The following is a 17,379-nucleotide window of genomic DNA, read 5'->3' on the forward strand; positions in this document are numbered from 1 at the left end:
TGCTTTCCTGGACACTGAGAATGTATAAAGCACTATAAGATATACCCCCAAAATTCAAAATTGTTTTTTATTCTTACAGGAGTTTACATTGTAGTTAAAGTAATGACAATTACGTGAAAAGTTGGCAGAAGTTACAGAATTGTTCCAGATGGCAAATATACCTTTGAGAAAGTAAGTTCTATAGGACTTGAGAGGAGAGAGAAGGGAATGTCTTGACAGAGAAGACATTTAGATGAAGGTAGGATTTGAGCAAGATATTTAAAAGTCAGAGCTTAGATTTATGGATACAGGGGGCATATTTTCCTGGACACATATTATGCACATACAAGCACCATGTTAGGCATTTCATTACATTATTTTATTTAGACCTCAAAATGCTAACTGATTTACATATCAGGATTCTGAAATTCCAGGGAATGAAGTAACATGGCCAAGAACACACAACTAATATGTGACTGAACTGGAATGAAAACACAGATTTTGCTAAATTCAAATAGACTCTCTTTGAACTTTATGACATATTTATAGCTGCACCTTCATTGAGTGAGCAAAACTGTGAAGACATAACAATACCAAAGATGTTTAGCTGACTGCAAGGAAATTCCTTTGATAGGAGTACCTCAGTGTGAAGCTGGAATGGCAGAGCAAGGTCAGGTCAAAAAAGGATGCTCAGAGCCACAACGCCTAGACATCAGTTGCAAATATTGTTGAATAATAAGTGAATCAGGAAAAATTAAAAGGGCAGTATACTAAACCAGAAAGATAGTTATAGCTGTCCCATTTAAATAAGATTGCAAACTAGAAGCTCACCAGCTGACTTTGGCAGGTTTGATTTAATTTACAAGGTATATTTTAAAACTCTAAAATGTTGCCAATATTTAGAAATGGAGAAATAAAGACACTAAATTTTCTCTTTTCTTTACAAAAATCAGACCACTAGATACAACTGACCACTTATATGTGGCCATTCCCAAAAAACAGCAAACATCTGCCTTTTATAAATTGGGCATGAACTCTTATTCTAGACAGGGTCCCCAAATGAACAGTGACTCTAATTCCTCCTACCTGGTACCTGAAGGTGTTGGAATTTGTAATCTATGTTTACAAACTATTAGATTAACCTTAGATAATTGGATGGGCAGAGAGAGAATGAATCTCTGAACTGACAATATGATAGCCACGCCCTGAACCTCAACAGACTTCAACTCCTACACTCTGATTTATTGGACTTACCCCACTCAGCTAACATGGAGTTGAAGAATGTCAACCACCACACCATGGAGCCTAGAGTGCCTATAACTGAAAGCAGGAGGATTGCATCCAGTATCCATGTGGAATCTAAGCCCCCTCTTGACATAGAAGTGCAGTGGACACAACCAATCCAATGTCCACAGAGAAAACGTGGCATTGGTGTGGGAAAAGTGGCCATGGTGGCTGCTGGGTGCGGGGAATGGGAGGAAGAGATGAGATGTGGAGGCGTTTTCCGGACTTGGAGTTGACCTGGGTGGTGCTTCACGGACAATTACGGGACATTGTAGATCCCCCCAGGGCCCACTGGATGGAACTTGGGAGAGTATGGGCTATGATGTGAACCATTTATCATGAGGTGCAGCGATTCTCAGAGATGTACTTACCAAATGCAATGGATGTGTCATGATGATGGGAGAGAGTGTGGCTGTGGGGGGAGTGGGGGGTGGGGTCGGTGGGTTGAATGGGAATTCATATTTTTTTAATGTAATATTTTTTTAAAAATGAATTAAAAAAAAAATAGTACCATGAATTACTTTTCAAGTCATGAGGACCCTAGAAGACAGTGAACACTCTCTAATGTATAAAAAAAAAAAAAAAGTCTTTGTCATGCATATGATGGGAGAAGCTACTGGACTTGGACCTGAATTCTAGCTATAGGTAAGGATTCAGGTAAGTCTTCTAATCACTTCATAAATGTTCCTTCATTGATTGAATGAAGATCTTAGTATCTATCTTATTTATTTGTCACATGGTAGACAGCCACCGAATGTTTGGGAATCTAGATCTATTTAAAAGGAGGGAAAGATGTTTATAGGCCTCAAGGATAATCATGTGAAACCTAAGTCTTTAACAAGTGTTAAACTGCAAAGTACAGGAAATGACTAAAGTAAGACTTACTATGAATTTTTCCAATGTCCAAAGTCAATCATCTTATTTGAATTAACAAGTAGTATTTAGTTAATAGGAATAACTATTTGACTTTTGACTAAATACTAACATGCAAACATATTCCATAGTATTTAGCTAACAGGAATAATGGGTTTTTAACTAAATACTAACACACAAACATATTTCATAGAAATTATAATAGCAACATATTTAATTCTTTCATTTCTTATTATAGTGGAAAAGAATACCCACTCGAAAAAAAATTATCACATAGGTCTGTTATAGAATAGTAATATATACTAGAAAGAAATATAGAAATATTTGAAAGTAGAATTTTAGAGGTCAGAAATATGTAGGAAGTCTAAACGAATTTGTCAAATATTTTACAAAGACATAGAGTAGAGTATGGAGACCAAGAGAGATATACAAGTAAAATAATAGACCAAATATCTAAAATACCAAAATCTGTAATATGGCTGACATGCTATACTATAGATGGCATCTTTCTAAAATACTGCAAGATGACTTTATTTATTCACATCATCATTCATTGAGCAAACATTTATTGATCACATCCTATGTGCGTGCTCTTCTATACACTTAGGATCCAGAGTTATGACAGGTATTTGGGACAGTAAGTATTAAACATAGCATCAGCCCTATGGAGATAGGCTAGCAAATAATGAACCTGTGGACAAGAATCTAAAGATAAGAAAGTAGTTTCTTCAAGGCCAGATTATTTAGATCCCTAGTATTCTGTCTTCTTCTACTTAAGTACATCTGTGTTTCAAGATATTAAAATAGTCGTTTTCCCACACTTGGGATATTTTAAAGCAGAAAGACACACCTCCTTGAAGTTAGTAAATTGGTAGAACTGGTGGGTTATTATGAGAAATCCCAGGAGAAGGTAGGTCATGGAGTCGGAGTCCAGTCTGTGGATCCAGCATCAACACTTCTATCACCTATCGAAAATATTCTTCTCCCTAATCCATTTCTTTCAGACACACTCTCTTTTGGCCATAAATAGAATTGATGGATACCAGTGTGCATTTTTATATAAAGTTATTTTCCATTCCATGGTCTCAATTTTTAAGTGGTTAACTCTTTAATATTTCTCTTTATATAAAACTAATAAAATTGCTTTCAATTTTTATAGCCATCTGATGAAAATAACAGTGTCATGGGAGAACAAAAATTTCCCTATCCTATAATAAATTTATTATGTACCACCAATTCATGTATTTTCCAATATTCCATGAAGGCTTCTTGAAGCAATCAGAAAAATAACTAATTTATATTAACTCTCTCCTCTCTTTGTTGATACTATCTTCTTCATTGTTCCCACTATATCATCTTCTCCTGGTTGTTCTGTGTTTTTCTGGTAGCCCTTTCCTATCTCCTCTCTAGAGATTCCTTCCTGCAACAGTTCTTTAAATTGTGGTATGACCTAAGATGCCATCTGTGGCACCCTTCTTTCTGTATTTTACTCCTGCACACACTCTCATAGCTCCAACTAACACTACTGCTGATAACTTCTTATTTTAGGAGACTGCTTGGCAAACATCATGAGAGCATCGCTCCTCATAGCCAAGGCCAGGACCTGACTTCCCTGTTTCTTTTTGTAAGGCATAATAAGTGTTTAAAAACTCAAAGCAACAGAGAGAAGACCCAAGATGGCAACAGAGTAGGAAGCTCTAACAATCAGCTTGTCCCACAAGGCAACTAATTATTAGCCAAGATCTGGCCAGATCAACTGTTTGGGGGACTCCAGAGACCAGAAAAATACAGTGCACCATCCAGGGAAGAACTGGAAGAGAAGACTAACCATCTGAGGTGAAGATTCATGAGTAGATTCCACCACAATTCAGAGGTTGCCCAACCCACACTGGCGAGATTGGCCACCTCCATATCCCCTCCCTGTCTGGAAGCAGAAGCTCTCTTTCCCAAAAGCAGGGGAGGGGAAGTGGCCTAGCACGAACTACAGCTATTGATTGGCAAATATGGCTACCTGGATTCCAGTCTTGAGCACAGCTGAGGTTTAAACCTATCCAAGCCACCAAGAAGCCAGCAGCATTTGTGCTGTCTCCACCCCCAGCAAGAATGGAAGCAAGGGTGACTGAAAAATACTGGTCTCCCAGGGCAATAAAGAGCAGATCCAGCACCAGTTTGGAAAGTCACTGCTTAGGCACCTATGCCCAGCAAGAGTGGAAATTGGGTGCAGTTTGAATAGGTCAGAGCAGACAGATTCACACTTGTCCCACAGGGCAGAAAGGAAGGAGTACTCTCTAGTAGGCAGATTCACCCCATCCACCTTGAAGGATTGTTACATACTGGGCCCCAGGGTCCCATCTGACAAAGAGGAATCTCTGATGGGCAGATTCACACCATCCACCTTAAAAAGGACTGCTGCATACTGGTCTCCAATGCCGGAAGGAGATGGAAACCACACTTTCTCTGTGGGCAGGGCCAGCAGGTCCACCGCACCTACTTTAAACAGCTGCTCATCCTCAAGGTGCCTGAGGAAGGAGAGGAATCAAGAGCCATCTGATCACTCTTTCTCAAGACAGTGCAGGCAGAGTCACCTCACCCATCTGGGGATGGGCTGCACAGGGGAGTGGGAGTTGATCAGAAAACTCATCTTAGGGGCAGGAATTTGTGCAACAGTTTCATCCTGGGTAAGTTGGCAACCTCATCCTCAACTATGGCCCCACCAGGAGCTAAGTCATCTGAGAAGTAAGGTACAAGATACCTTAGGACAGCAGGGAACAACTGGATAAAGAGTGCTACCTTGTAAGTATATTAGGAAAGCCTAGATTGGGGGAGACATCAAAGAGAAGACTGCAGGCCTTTAGGGTCACTTCTCCAGAACATACTGAAATCTGTCTACACTCCCTTCATAGATTCCCTCTGCCTGTTTTGACTGGGGAAACAGAGCTGGAAAAGTTGCCTCCAGGGGAACATTTCTACCAAAATTAGTTTTCCAGGAAAAAGCAAGAGAAGACAAAAGGAATATTAAAAATATACAGAGGCAAATAAAAAACAAACAGAAGAGACTAATATTCACAGAAGAAAAACAGAGGAAGCTTTAACAAAAAGCCAACCAATATGAAAGCTATAGACTAAAGAGAGAAAGTGAGCATAGAATAAGCACATAAAAAATTAGAGGCCAAGACACTAGCAAAAAATTACAAGTCATACTACGAAACAGGAAGATATAGCCCAGACAAAGGAAAAAGTTAAACCTTCAGAAAAAACACAGGATTTATGACAACTAATCACATTTATCCAAACAAATTCCCTTAATAAATTCAGTGAGATGGCCAAAGAGATTAAGGATATTAAGAAGACTCTGGTTGAACACAAAGAAGAATTTGAAAGTTTGCAAAGAAAACTAACATCATATGGGAATGAAAGACACAGTGGAGGCATAAACTAGCATATTTGAATAGGCTGAAGACAGAATAAGTGATTTGGAGGATGGAGCATCTGAATTTGAAATGACAAGAAAACAGAAATAGAAAAGAACAGAAAATGGAATAGAGTTTCAGGGAAATGAATGGCAATGCAAAATGCAAAAACATATGCATTATAGGTGTCCCAGAAAGAGAAGAGAATGGAAAAGAGGCAGAAAAAATATTTGAGGAAATAATGAATGAAAATTACCCAACCTTTAGGAAAGAAATAAATATCAATATCTAAGAAGGACAAGACACACCAAACAGAATAAATCTGAATAGACTTACTCTGAGACATCTACAAGTTCAGAATGTCAAATGCCAGTGATAAAGAGAGAATTCTGAAAGCAGCAAGAGAAAAACAATTCATTACATACAAAGAATGCTCAATAAATATTGATTTCTTATCAGAAATCATGGAGGTGAGAAGGCAATGGATATTAAACCTTCTGAAAGAGAAAAACTGACAGCAAGAATTCTTTATCAGGCAAAACTGTCCTTCAAAACTGAGGGTGAGTTTAAAGTTTTCACAGATAAAATCTAAAAGAGTATGTCACCAAGAAACCAGATTTATAAGAAATACTAAAGGAAGAGCTGCAACCTGAAAGGAAAGACAGGACTGGCCTGGAAAAGAGTGTAGAAATGAAGATTATTAGTAAGGGTAACAAAAAGGATAAAGAGACAGGTAATAGTAAGCTAGGTCAATGGAAAGTCAAAAGATACAATGGACAAAGTGAATAATGCCTTTATAGTAATAACGTTAAATGTTAATAGAAATGAACTCCCCAGTCTAATGTGTGTCTAAAGACACAGAGTGACAGAATGGACTTTTAAAAAATCAGCAATCTAAATGCTGTCTTCAAGAGACTCAATAGACTAAAAGTAAAAGGTTGGAATAGGGTATTGTATGCAAACAGTAATCAAAAAAAAAAAAGCTGGGGTTGCATACTAATATTGGACAAAATACAGTTTAAATACAAAATTGCTATAAGAGATGAAGAAGGACATTATTAATAAAAGGAGCAATTCACCAAGAAGAAATAACAATAATAAATGTTTATGCACCTAAATAGGGTGCTCCAAAATAGCATACTTGCAAAACTGAAGAAAGAAATAGATGTCTCTAAAATAATAGTTGAAGATTTCAATACAACGCTGTAATTTTTGGAAAGAACAATTGGACAAAGGATCAGTAAGGAAACAGAGAACTTGAATAAAATGATTAATGAACTAGACTTCACAGACATTTATAGAACACTGTATACCCCAAAACAGAAGGATATGCATTCTTCTCAAGTGCTCATGGATCTTTCTCCAGATTAGATGGTATATTGGGTGGCAAAACAAGTCTCAATAAATTTTAAAAGATGGAAATTATACAAAGCACTGTCTCTGATCATAATGGAATGGAGTTGGAAATCAACAACAGTTAAAGAAAGGGAAAACTCAAAAATATATGGAGGTTAAACAACACACTCAAACAATTGGTGGGTCAAAGAAATCATAAGAGAAATCAGTACATAAGTTGAGATGAATGAAAATGAGAACACAACATATCAAAGCCTATGGGACGCAGCAAAGGCTGAGAGGGAAATTTATAGCCCTTAAGACTTAGATAACAAAAGAAGAGTTAAAATCAAAGACCTAACTGAACACCAGCAGGAACTAGAAAAAGAACAGCAAATTAATCCCAAAGTAAGCAGAAAGAAAGAAATGAAGATTAGAGCAAAAAATTAATGAAACTGGTAACAAAAAGAGAGAGAATTAACAAAACCAAAAGTTGGATCTTTGAGAAGATCAACAAAATTGACAAACCCTTAGCTAGACTGACAAAGAAAAAAGAGAAGATAAAAATAAATAAAATCAGAAATGAGAGGGGGGACATTACTACTGATCCCACAGAAATAAAAGATCATAAGACAATACAATTAAAAACTGTGCACCAACAAACTAGACAATGTAGATGAAATGGACAAATTCCTAGAAACACACATACAGTCTGCACTGACCCTAGAAGAAATAGAAGGCCTTAAAAAACCAATCATAATTAAGAAGATTGAAAAAGTCATCAAAAACCTCCTAAAGATGAAAAGTCCAGGACCAGATTGCTTCACAGGTGAATTCTACCAATCATACAAAGAAGAATAATGCACAATCTTGCTCAAATGCTTCCAAAAAATAGAAGAGAACGGCACCCTACCAAACTTATTCTATGCATCCAACATAACCCTAATACCAAAGCCAGATAACAATAAGACTAAAAAAAGAAAATTTTAGACCAATTTCTTTAATGTATATAGATGCAAAAATCCTCAATAAAATACTTGCTAATTAAATTTTTAAACAATAACAGCAAATTACTTGCTAATCAAATCCAACAGCACAATGAAAGAATTATACATCATGTTCAAGTGGGTTTTATCACATGTATGCAAGGGTGGTTCAAGGCAAGAAAATAAATGTAATGAACCATATTACCTAATTAAGGAAGAAAAATCACATGATCATCTGATTGACACAGAAAAGGCATTTAACAAAATATGAAGAAGTTTTAATTAGCTTTACTGTAAAAGTGTAGAAATGTATAGAGTGGATGGTAGCACACAGTAAGTAACAGCTAGTTTATAAATGGGGTGTGACTGAATGGTAGTCTAGTTACATAAATGCCAATTGACAGAATGCTTGAGAATAATCTTGGAACTGGACAGCTCGGTAAACCAAGCAGTAGGTGAGAATTGTGGTTGATGGTACAGATGCAAGAGTGTCCTTTGTGAGCTAGAACAAATGTATATCACTACTGCAGGGTGTTGGGAATGTGGAGAAGCATGAGAAAAATACAGCTGGAGTGACTTATGGACTGTGGTTAGTAGTAATAATATAATATTTTTGCATCTATGCAAAAGATGTACTGTTGATACTGAGACAGTATGGAAAATGTGAGCCAAATGTACACTCTGGACATGATAACAATCTGATGATATTATTTTATCTGTAATAAATGACACACCACATTGTAGTGTGTTGATGGAGGGGTGTTGTTTGGGAATTCTGCACATGTGCATGATTGTTTTATAAGTTTACAACTTCTGCCATAAAAAATATATTTAAAAAATAATAATAGGGTGGGTTGGGGGGGAAAACACAACAAATGTAAGATAGAGACTATGATTAGTTGTAAGATTTTGACAATATTCTTTCATAATTTGTAATAAACATCTCATGACAATGCAAGGTGTTAGTGGAGGGTTGAGGTATGGGATCCCTGTATGATGTTATACATGCTTACTTTGTAAGTTCACAACTTTTACTATACACTTAATTGTTTATGTATGTTCATTTATAAATGATATAAAGATAATAATAAGATTGGTTGGAAGGAAAATACTTTGTTTAGTAGTACTATTTGGACAACGCTCTTCAATCAGTTTAAAACGTTTAACAACAATGCAAGTTATTGCTGGTAGGGTAAGTAATGAGAGTCCTGTTTGATTTTATATGTTTGTTGTGTAAGTTCACAATTATTATTATACATTTATTGTTTATGTATATATGAATGATATACTTCAATAATTTTTTTAAATGGGTGAAAAACTTGAATAGACATTTCTCCAAAGAAGAAATACAAATAGCCGAAAGCACATGAAAAAATGTTCAACCTCATTAGCTATTAGATAAATGCAGATCAAAACTACACTGAGATATCATTTCACATCTTACAGAATGGCCATTATTACAAAAACAGAAAACTACAAATTCTGGAGAGGATGTGGAAAAACAGGAACACTCATTCATTGTTGGTAGGTATGTAAAAGAGTGCAGCCCACTGTGTTAAACAGTTCGGTAGTTCCTCAGAAAATTGAATATAGAATTACCATATGACCTAGCTACCCCATTTCTAGGTATATATCCCAAAGAACTGACAACAGTTACTCAAATAGATATTTTACACCAATGTTCATAGCAGCATTATTCACAATTGCCAAAAGATGAAAGTAACCTCTGTCTATCATCCAATGAATGGATAAACAAAATATGGTCTATGCATACAATGGAATATTATTTACCTATAAAAAGGAATGAAGGAAGCGGACTTGGCTCAATGGATAGGGCATCTGCCTACCACATGGGAAGTTCACTTTCAAACCCAGGGCCTCCTTGACCCATGTGGAGCTGGCCCACGTGCAGCGCTTATGCGTGAGGAGTGCCATACCATGTAGGGGTGTCCCCACTGTAGGGAGCCCCATGCGCAAGGAGTGCATCCCATAAGGAGAGCTGCCCAGCTCAAAAGAAAGTTCAGCCTGCCCAGGAGTGGCGGCCAGACACATGGAGAGCTGCCACAGCAAGATGATGCAACAAGAAGAGACATAGATTAGAAGCGGACACAGAAGAACACACAGCAAATGGACACAGAGAACAGACAACTGGGGTGGGGGGGGGGAGGGGAGAGAAATAAAATAAATCTTAAAAAAGAAAAGGAATGAAGTCCTGATGCATCTGATACATGCTACAATATGGATAAAACGTGATGACATTATGTTGAGCAAATAAGCCAAATACAAAAGGGCTGATATTGTATGATCTTATTTATATGAAATAATTGGAATATTCTAATTTATACATTCAGAAATTAGAATATAGGTTACCCAGGGGTAGAATATGGAGAAATTTGAACCTTCATAGATTGCTGGTGGGTATGTAAATTGGTATAGCTTCTGTGGAAACAAGTTTGTTAGTTCCTCAAAATGTTAAACATAGAACTCCCAAATGACCCAACAATTACACACACAGGAGTATACTCAGAGATCTGAAAACAAGGATTCAAACAGATACTTGTACACAAATACTCATAGCAGCATTATTGACAACAGGCAAAAGGTATAAAAAGCCTCAGCCCCAGGCCAAAATTTGTCTTTAATAAAACACTGCCTTAGAGCCCCAACAAAGGGACCACATTAAGACTGTGAACTAACACAGAAGTGAAACTTTTAAAAAGCTGACTCATGGATTCACAACCCTCAGTGAAAAAGATATAACCATACAGAGTTGTCCTTTTGTGTCTAGCTTGCTTCACTCAACATAATGTCCTCCAGGTTCATACAAGTCATAAGCTTCATGGTTTCATTTCTTCTTACCGCTGTATAATATTTAGTCATGTGTATACATCACAAATTGTTTATTCATTTTTCAATTGATGGACACCTGGGTTGTTTACAACTTTTGGCAATCATGAATAATGCCACCATGAACATGGATGTGCCAATGTCTATAAATCATGGAGTTAATAATTAGACTATAGGTCACCAGAAAATAGGAGGGTAGAGAATGGAAAGCTAAGGGTTAATCTGTGCAGAATTGGTAAAAAGGTTATTTGTAAATCTTGAGAAATGAATAGAAATGGTTAGAGTATATCATTCTGTTTGTAACAAACAAAGAGAGATTGAGAGGTGATGTTTTGTTTTTTTTATTATTATTCCAATATTATTATTATTAGAATAATGAAAGTACTCTAAGAATGATTAAAGTGATGAATGCACTATAATGTGACTACACCAAATATCATTAATTGTACACTTTGGATTTATGCTTTATTAATATGTATCAATAAAATTGATTTGTTCAAAAAAAAAAAAAAGAAACAAACCATTCTCAGTCACTGGAAGGCTGTCCCTATAGGAGACCTATAACTGAGGGTTCCTAGGATCAAGAAGCAGCCTGTCTTCAGATGTAGACAGCTTCTGCCCAAGATCCACGAAACAAGGCAACAATTGTCATTTTAAATCTGCATTCCTTCTCTATATTAACTAACATCTTTTCTCTTGCTGGCATATGCTACTTTTAACTATGCTCTTATAAGTCATTTATATTTCATATTGTTCATTGTATTCTTCGTCATTCCTGGGTGTGAGTTCAATACCTGGCAATAATTTTGCCAAAACTGGCTAAGACATACAACTGAACTGACTGTTGGGTGTGTACACATTTCCCTTGGGAGTCACCCAGCTTCCTTGTAATAAATAAGTTGATTTCCTGGATATCGGGATTCATCCATTTTTACATGGCAAACACCACAAAAGGCCAAGCAGAAATCTAAAACTCTCTATTGTGTATGCCATACCCAATAAAGGAAGTTCCTGCCCCCATTGAATAAAAGACTTATGGACTTTTGTCAGAGCCAGTCTTTGTAAAGGACTGAAATAGAACTTGGAAGGTGATTAAGGAGTAGGTGATGTGTATTGGAGGCTATACCTCACTTTTACAGCTCTTTCAAGGAAGATATATTATTTTTCTTTTACTTTAGATCTACCTAATGATCTTGATACTACAAAATCACCACATGGCAGATAGCCAAGCTATTCTCAATGAATAGCACCAAAACACTACAGCATTATTTGACAATCCCACAGGGGAAGTTTGGCCAAAAATGGATCACTGGGTGCTCCCCAATAACTGGTACTGGATCTGTGGTACAAAACCCACTAGCTTTTACCCACAAATTGGATGGAAACTTGGTAAACTAATGCCTGCTTTCAGGATTATCTTTGATATCACCCAGGGTCCCCATGGATTTATTCTCTAGGAAGAAGAGATCAGTAGATAATTTAATTCAAGAAGGAGAAATCTGAGTCCTGATTCAAGAACTGAACCCCTAACTTCACTAAGGAATTTCTGGATTTCTTTATTCCTCAAACCTCTTCATTTCATGTTTTACAAGAGACCTGAATAATAGGGCAAATCCTACATGTTATGGTTAGGAAAACAGTAGACAAGTTGGATAGTGCTACTAAGGCTATAGAATTCCTTGTCCGAGAACTTTAAGAACCTGGCCATTGGTGGTTCCGAATAAAACTGCATTAGATTTTAAAATATTTTTCAAAAAATGAAAATGAAAAAAAACTGCATTAGATATAATATTGGCCTGCAGAGGGGAAACGTGCTGTTTTAAGACAAGAGTGCTATACTTACAGCCCTGCAGACTTCTCTAAAATCTGTATTACTAAAAAAGATCTGAAAGTTAACCAAGAAATAAGAAAATTGTATAATTTGTCTTATGATCCCCTATCTGGCTCTGCAGATTCTTCAGATTGGGTATAGCATAGATACTCTTAGTTTAATCTGGATGTTTGTTTTTATCTGGCTAAGAAGTGGACTATAAACTCTGATCATAATCCTCCTCTTATTATTTTTCTGTGTTGCAGTGCTCAAATGTCTGGTCTCCATTTTTCAATGCTATTGTGCAACTGCTATTCAGCCAAGTGATCCAACAAAGGGTCATATAACAAAAAGAGTGAAAACCCCAACACAAATCATGTACATTCTCTGACCCACCTTCCCCACCCCCATCTGAAGCAGGTTCTAAGTATTCTCATTTTCTGATTATATGTTGCTTGGTATGATTTTTGATTAATGTATGTCTCCCCATCTAGACTATAAGCTCCACGAGATTTTTAAAATTTACATTTTTCTTCCCCACCTAACATACCATGAGGTACATAGCAGGTACTCAAAATTTGCTGGCCAAATTAACTGTTATTTTAAACATAGTTTATGTTTCGGTATCACATTTGATTAGAGCAGTTCTCAACCCTGGCAGCACATTAGAAGCACCTGGGGAATTTTTAAATCATACCCCTGCCTAGGAGTCAGTCCAGACCTGAAGCACATTTAAAAATTGAATTCTAAAGCTGTACTTATAAAGCCTGGACCACTAAGTATGGTTTTGCTCTATTTTACTCTTCACAGAAGAACCTACAGAAATTATCTTCATGATTACGCCAATCTACTTTAAAACTGGCTGACTTGGATGATAAAAGGGGATCTTTGAAAGATGTCTGGGTCAAGAGTTTGCACTTTGTTTTCCTTTTGTCAATATTAAATGGTTGAATTATAGCATGTGACTTTATACTATGTGCCTGGTGGCACAAAATCAATACTATTTGCTGCTGTGAATAATGAGGCAATGACAATAAAACCTACAATCACCAGGACGATTTACTTGGACTGAAAGTCTTTAACAGCACTGGCCTAACTTGTTAACCATTTGCATTTAGGATACTAATTGTGAAAAAGTAAATTGTGTCTCTGATTTAAACAAAAATGTAGAGCTTCTCTAGAAGAAAAATTTAAAGGTATTCTGGGGTGGTTTCTCCAACTTACCTGATCACCAGACATACTTTGGGCCTTCATTTAAAAAGAAATTACCATGAGGCAGGGGCATTTTCAGGGCTTGGAGTTATCCTGGGTGGCACTGCAGGGACAGATCCTGGACATTGTATGTCCTGCCATGGCCCACTGGGTGGACTGGGGGAGAGTGTAAACTACAATGTAAACCATTATCCATGTGGTGCAGCCGCGCTCCAAAATGTATTCACCAAATGCAATGAATGTGCCATGATGATGAAAGAGATTGTTAATGTGGGAGGAGTGGGGTGAAGAGGGTGGGGGTATATGGGGACTCATATGTCTTGAATGTGACATTTAAAAAAAAAGAGAGAGAGAGAGAGAAGAAGAAGAAAAAAGAAAACTATACAATATTGTTAAATGAAATCAAAGACCTAAATAAATGAAAGAATATTCCCCCCAAAAAAATAAATAAATAAATAAAGAGTATGGAATGATAATGTTATAAAATAAAGCTAATAAGGATTAGGATTTTGAAATGACAGAAAAGCAGTGGAGTTTACCTTACTGCTCTCAGAGACAAATACCTGTTGCTACTCAAATTGTTGATTTTATTGCAATTTGGAGGACTATTCTTAGTAGTATGAGATTTACAGTGCCAACCACTTCCAATTGTAAGGTTATATTTCAAACTGACCTCATACTGCATAGAGGGTAACATTTTCTTGTCACTGGGGATGATACTTTAAAATATGTAGTAATCTCTGAATTAACTGACATAAAATTTATGAGACTTTATATACTGGTATTTATTCCTTATATCTCTGCCACTCAAAGATATTGTGTAGTATATAAAGTACATTTTGCATTTAAGCAAACAAAGAAATAAAGAGAATGCAGCAAGTCTTTAAAAAAAAAAAGAAATTACCTTGGAAAATCTGCTTCCACAGACTGGTTGGGTTGGACTCAGGAGTCTATGTTTTTAACAAGTGTCCCAGGTTATTTTATGGTCAAGGAATTTGGGAAACATTTCTTGAGTATACTGTATATTTTCATATTAGTTTCTCAAATTGCTAATCTCACATTCCTCTGTCTCTTCATACTGCTCATATTACCTTTGTCCACTGGGGTCAAATACCTAGGCCCTCCACTGTAGCTTACGCACATAGCACTTCACATTGAGAAGCTAAAGTAACTCCAAGCTAATAATCCTCTCCCTAGGCTCTCATGCCAATGCCAGACTAATTTTCCAAAAACACCACTGTAATTAAGTTAACCCCATGATGAAGAAAATAGTCTGATAAAATAGCTAGTAAAAGTGCAGGCTCTAGGGTGGACTTCTGGGTTTGAATCTTAGTTTTACCACTTACTAGCTGTATATGCTTGGCAAGATACTTAGCCTCTCTGTTAACCTCTCTGTATTTGTAAAATGCAGGTCATGTAAATGGCACATGCCCCTTAAAAACTGAGCTGATGCTTAAACTAGCTAATCCATAAGTATATTGCTCCAGGATCTAGCACAGAAAAATATTAACCATAATTATTATATAGTAAGATAATAGCTTGAAATATTACTCTTTTTCTCTTATTTCCTTATGTGTGACCCTTCTCCAGTAAATCAGAGGCATCTACTTTGGCCCAAAGAGATTACAATTAGGAAACAGGAATAAAAACTAAAATGAAATGTCAACGTTCAGTTTTTGTTCTTGTTTATTTAACTTAAAGTAAGTATTTAAGTTATCTATATGCCAAGAAAAGCAAAAATAATGTTTTTGATTTCTAAGAATCAGGATTTCTGAGGGAAGAAAAGACTCTTGAGAATAAAAAAGGAAAGCCCAGAAAGAAGTAGAATGTAGTTTATACCATAAAAAATAGACTCATAAGAGATTGTAGGAAGACTTTGACTGCCCTAGGTTGGAAAGACTGAATGTACATAAATGGTATCTGGAAGGAAGAGAATTGAATGGGATAAGAATTTGCAGAACATCTGTGAGCCAAACGCAAGACCTAGGGACTGCAGGGAGAGAAGTGGAATCGCATATGGAGCCTGCCAACAGCAGATAGGTGGAGAAGTACCTACCTTAGTTTTCTATGGCTGCTGTAACAATTTACCACAAATTGAGTGGCTTCAACAGGGATTTATTCTCTCACAGTTCTGGAGGCTAGCAGTCTGAAATCAAGGTATCAGCAGAATTGGTTCTTTCTGGAGCCTCGGAGGAAGAATCTGTTCCATGCTTCTCTCCTACCTGCTTGTGGTTGCAGGCAATCCTTGACATTCCTTGACTGTAGATGCATCATTCCAATCTCTGCCTCCGTCTCCACATGACTTTCTCCTCTCTATATATATGTCTCTATGTTACCTCACTTCTCCTTATAAGGATACTAGTAATGTTGGATTTAAGGCCACCCTAATCCAGTAGGAACTCAACTCAACTAATTACATATGCAAATATCCTATTTCTAAATAAGATCATAGTCTGTGGTTCCAGGTAGACAGGAATTTGGGGATAAGGGGACAATATTCAACCCCACAGGGAGCCAAGCATGCCTATTGTCCATCTCTGTGATAAGGATCCTGGCTAATTGTGTTCTTCATAGCTGCCTGGTGAAGCCTTTCTTCCATAGCAGTATTCACATCTCCCACAGATCTATCAACTGAAACAACACCCTCCAACAGGTGGGGATTTCCTGGGCCCCATCCAAACTCTCCCAAGTGAACTAATATTTTTCAACAATCTGGAATATTAATACATTTCTCAAAACAGGGTTGAATCCTGAGAGCAGCGATAGAATAAAAGGGAAAGCCTCAACAACTATGCTTGCGTTGACAACAGTAAAACCCACCCCTATTACATTTTATTTTCACAAGGATTCCTTATTGCATTTTATGTCATCTCTTACCAAGGGCTTCCATAATCTAGGTTCCAGAGTCACATTATTCATATTATTTCCCACTATCCTCCCAGCATAAACCATGTGACCAAATCAGATCAGTTACTCTTAATATTCATAGACTAGAATGCCACTACTTGTGCTCATGCTTTTTATGTTGTTTTTCCTTTGTCTCTTCAAAACCTACCTATTTTTCAATGCCTAATTTAAACCCCACCTTCTTTACTAAGTTTTCTATAACCACCTTCAACCAACTCACCTATCTCTAAACTCCTAACATGCTTAGAAACTCAGTCACATAATTAAGTCCTTCAATATTTTTTTACTTGTATTGGTCTCTCTTTGTATTTTGTGCATTGTTCTCATCTCCCAAAATAGATTCAAAGTTCCTAGTGGTTAGAGGTCAAATCTTATTTGTCCTATCTTTGTTACACAATGCCATACCAAATTCTGCATCATAGAGTAGATACCAAATAACTATCTGCTGAATAATTGAGAAGATTTTCTGAACATTGTATGTTTATAGACTACTTTAGACCAAGTGAAATATCTATTTACCTATACACTAGCCATATATTTCAAAAACAACATGTAAAATTAAATCAACATCCTTTTAATGAGGACAATGGGGTACGAATGCTAAATTTTCCAAAGAAAAAAATTTAGTAAATCCAATATATTTCTGGGTTTTCTATAAAAATGAGTTACATGTGCTTTTTCACTTCTTTCCACAGGCACAAAACAAATCAACATAAGTGCATAAAAATCAGTTAAA

Source organism: Dasypus novemcinctus, chromosome 1 (genome assembly GCF_030445035.2).
Source record: "Dasypus novemcinctus isolate mDasNov1 chromosome 1, mDasNov1.1.hap2, whole genome shotgun sequence".
Classification (NCBI taxonomy): Eukaryota; Metazoa; Chordata; class Mammalia; order Cingulata; family Dasypodidae; genus Dasypus; species Dasypus novemcinctus.